Source organism: Elephantulus edwardii, unplaced genomic scaffold, assembly GCF_000299155.1.
Source record: "Elephantulus edwardii isolate Elephantulus edwardi_28Jun2011 unplaced genomic scaffold, EleEdw1.0 scaffold00103, whole genome shotgun sequence".
Classification (NCBI taxonomy): Eukaryota; Metazoa; Chordata; class Mammalia; order Macroscelidea; family Macroscelididae; genus Elephantulus; species Elephantulus edwardii.
In genome coordinates this window covers 6839526-6844137 of record NW_006399853.1, presented here as the reverse complement: position 1 = coordinate 6844137, position 4612 = coordinate 6839526, and the positions used below count along the sequence as shown (strand labels likewise).

The 4612-nt window shown below is 39.8% G+C and overlaps 1 protein-coding gene across 1 annotated transcript in view; it reads right to left on the bottom strand.

Moving 5' to 3' along the window:
- DCC (deleted in colorectal carcinoma) overlaps window positions 1–4612 on the bottom strand; it is a 1276184-nt gene that overhangs the window by 113205 nt on the left and 1158367 nt on the right. The gene's annotated exons all lie outside the window — the stretch shown is intronic.

Here is a 4612-nt window from a genome sequence, read left to right as displayed (position 1 = left end):
TCCAGTGGTGAGAATCTTTGTCTTCTTGACATTGAGCCTCAATCCATATTGTAGGCTGCAGTCCTAGTGTAGATAGATAGCTAAAATCTTGCTATCAAAGAGTTGACTTTGTTTTGTAAGCAATACAGAACACAAAAATCTGCATTTTGCAAAAAATTAAGTTGGCCTAGTCCAGGGCTTATAGAAGATGGCAGACAATAATTATACAAGAAAACCTCACATGTATCTGTAACAAAGATGGTAGTGGGTAGTGTAGTGGGTCTTAACAGAAAAATTAATTTGGCTATTACATTTTATTTGAGGGTGTGGTAACAAAATCATCTACCTTTTATGTCTAAAAAGGCAAAAAGGAGTCTACCATGGACTACGTTCATTCCTGAATTCTGAGTATGTGTTATTCTCTCAAAGTTACTTATTAAAATAAAATAGACCCTGAGAGGGTCACTTAAGCGACTACTTGCTGCTTGCTGAGAATTCAATAAGCACCTTAACACTTTATTAAAAGCACAATACTTTACACTTCTCCTGTGATCATAATTTCTAGAACTGCAAAGTACAGGAGCTGAGAAAAGCCCAGGTGAGAACTCATTTTTTCAGGGTGTACAGCAAGCAGTGAAGTAACAACCCGAGTTGAGACAATAATAATACAGAAAGAGGTTTTAATTTTCAATTAAACAGTGCTCATCAAAAAGTGTTTAAAGGTTTCAATTTTTCAAACAGTAGCCTTGCTGCTGTAATCCAAACCCTGTAAAATCTGGATTACATTAACTAAATTCTAAGCATGACTAGACTGTCTTGCAAACCCTGTTTCCCTGAAACTGCAAACAATTAGCATTCTGTTTATTCATGGGATTAAACCTGCTGAAGTGTAAAATGGCAGGTGTAGTGTTAAGTACTTGCCTGAACACTCTATTGAAGAAAGCCAAAGTCCTTTAAAGGAGGTGAACCTGTGTCAATGCCATTAGGTTTAGTTCTCTTGATAACAAAGCAGGAGCCAATTAACTCATTGTCTTTGCAGAAATTTGATGATGGGGCAGATGTGGTTCAGTGGTAGAATTAATGGCTTCCAGGTGGGAGGCCAAGGTTCAATTTCTGCCTAATTCGCCTCTGTTTTTGGAGGGCTGGGTATTGCTATGAGGAAGACCAGGTTTTAATAGAGCTTACAGAATAAGATGGACTACCAAGAAACATCCAATGATTACATCCAAAACTCTGTCAAATACTGTAGGAATCCTACCGGTTCCATGCATGACTAATCATGGAAGACGAATCAACAACTACCAATACCACACTCGGATTCGGAGCAGAAATCCTCGAGTGAGGTGACCTAAATCAGGTAGCCTGCACTTGCATCTGGACCTATCCACTTGTGCACCGTATGACTATCAGCAAACTTTAACCTCTTTCATCTTATTTTCCATACTGGTAAGCTAGCAATGAGAATTCAAATGATATAACATGGCAAATCAATACAAGAGCGAATGGCACACATCAGGAATGCAAGAGATAGAGTCCGTACACTACGTGAAGGGAGCCCTGGTGGCCTAGTAGCCAGAGGCTTCACTGCAATCCTGAAGACATGCAGTTCGAATTCACCTCCTGCTCTACGGGAAAAGGAGGGACAATCTTCTTCCATGTGATTTTCTGCCTCTGAAAACCCTCTGGAGGGTCAGCTGTGGGTCGGGTCTGACTAAACGTACATGTGCAAAATACACATGATGAATACATGGAGGTGAAAAAGACTTGTTTAGGAATATGGTTGTCTGGATTTGACTTATTATCAAGAGGGGCAAGTACTTGGAAAAATACATCATGCTTGGAAAGCGGAGAGTTACTTAAAGAAAGGAAGATCCTCTACTAGGTAGACTGGCATGGTAACAAAAAAAAATAAAAATAAATTTAATCAGGGCAGAAATTGTGAGGCTATATTGGGCAAATAGTATCCATAAAGTGGCTATGATTCAACAGTACCGAGCAACAACAAATTCGATGCCATCACCTCCCTCTCGATTTTACAAGAGATTGCTGTCATGTACTGTCAGTTGGAACTGAGTCCTAACTGACCCTCGGGTGGGTTTTCAGAGGCAGTAAATATCCCAGGAGGAGCTTGTCCATTTTTCCCCCCCAACTGAGCAGCTGCTGGATTTGAACCATGTGTCTTTGGGTGGGCAGCTCAACATCTTATCACTAAGTCACCAACAATAGTCCACAACAACACCAAAACAAACAACACATTATGTGAAGACTGTAAGAGTAGGCTTTGCATTCTAATACCAGTTCTTCCAAAGTTTGAGAGTGTTAGATATCAAAAAGAACACAAATCTGTTTTTATTAAAATGCTGATATTTGATAGGCAAGGAAGCTGCGAGAGGGTGAGACACAGGCCGGAAGTCACACAGAAGGTGAGCAGTAGCGGTAGCAGGACTGAGTCTAGATTGCAGGTCTCTGATTCCACCCCAGTGCTCTTAGGTCACACACCCTAAGTGACATCTATTAACAGCCCTCACTGGGGTTGATAGCGAGAAATCCTCCTCCCCACTGAGAAAGGAGCTCACAGCCGACTTCTCTTCTCTAGATCCATACACCACTTATGAATTTCTGCCTTTTCTCCAAGCCTGCTATCCCAGATTGCCCAACTGCCATGCTCTCGAGAATTAAAGGCTCTCGCCAGTGCTCCAAGCAAGGATGCTTTTCATGATTCATCTCAGCAATGACACAGGTCATTTCACTAAGATCTCTGCTCTCATTAAGTTGCCTACTCTCCTGTCACCACGGGGCGGCTTGGAAACACATCTGAAATTGTAAACATTAGTGCTTGGGCTAAGAATACCGATTTCCACACAAAGTGGTAAACAGTATTTGGATAATAAATGGAAGAGCACAGTGCAAACATTTCTATAGAATGCTTTAGAATTAAAAGTTTGACCCAATAATCACTTACAAAGAGATGGTCATATTTTATAGTTACAGCTAGATTTCATTTCACTCCTCAAATGGAAATTTTCTAAAATACTTCTGTGAGAAGTTCTAAAGCTGATTTTAGAAAAACAAAGAGCCAAGTGCATCTTAAGCAGAGTAGCTGTCTATAGTGCAAAGATTGCATACTCTGGGGATGAGAAAGAATTTGTTTAAGGTCAAACTCTTCCAAGAACAATTTGTGTGACCTTCAGAAAAACCTTTGCCTTCTGCGTCCCTGTCTGGAAAAGTGGGATGATCATCAGAAAAGGAATGAAAGAAACAACTTTCTCTTGATGGTGCAATTCACATCCTCTTTGTGCTTCCTGAATTTAAGCAAACAAAATGAACAAAATCCCAAACTCAGAATCCTATGCTCCACTGTCCACTCAGAATCCAGGAGCTCCCCACTGTCTAGAGGACCACGGACTGCAGCTTTCTTTCTGTCTTGCTCATTAGAATAATCGCAGAGATGGGGAAAGGAAGGTTCCTGCTGGAAACATATGAGTGCGTAAAACTTAATACACACATATTTTCTTTTGTCGTGTTTTTCTTTCTTCTTCTTCAGTTATTGTGCATTTTACAAATTGAAGTTCTGTGGTAGTCCTACTTTTCTCTAGCAAGTCCAATGGTGTAATTTTTTTTCCAAAGAGCATCTCGCCACTTCTTGTATCTGCCCCTTTTTGGTAATTCCCATAGTATTTTAAGCACCATAATACTGACACTTAATAGAATGCAGCATAGTATAAAGAGAACTTTCATAGGTACTCAGCTCCCTCACTGCCTTTGAGAGGATTCTAATTCTTTGCAACTCACCATCAAGTTTCCATTCTTAAATGAGGACATTGCTCATGTTTCTTCCAAAGAATAGCTGGTGGAGTTGAACTGCTAGAAACAGGTTTTTCAGTTACAGCAGTATATCCCTGGACTAGGCCACCAGAGCTCTTTCTGTATGTCCTGGAAACCCCAACATTTTGTTTTATTATATCTTCCCATTATAGGACTGGTATAGGAAGAAATATGCCAAACTCATATGCATGAATACAAGGTAATCTCATGGCTTAGTATCAAAAGAGGTTGGAAGTTCAAATCCACCAGGTGTTTCAAGGGAATAAGATGGGTAGTCTCCTTGCCTTGAGATGTGTAATATAAGAAATCCAACGGTTGTGGATTTAGTTTGGGGTTTATACCTGTATACAACATTTACTCAACTATGTCAACATTGTGTATGTTTATGTTTGTGTACGTATATGTGCAAAACACATGTGATGAATACATGATGATAAAAAATACTCAGTTTGGAATATGGTTGTCTGGATTTCACATACTATCAAGATGGGCAAGTACTTGGAAAAATACATCATACTTGGAAAGTAAAGAGTTACTTAAAGAAAGGAAGATCCTCTACTAGGTAGATTGGCACAGTAACTAAAAAAAATAAAAAATAAATTAAGATTAATCAGAGCAGAGATTGTGAGGATGAGGTATATTGGGGAAGTAGTATCCATAAAGTGGCTATGATTAGATGCCATCATCCTCTCTCGATTTTACAAGTGATTGCTGTCATGTTCTGTCAGTTGGAACTGAGTCCTAACTGACACTCGGGTGGGTTTTCAGAGGCAGTAAATATCACAAGAGGAGCTTGTCCATCCCCCCC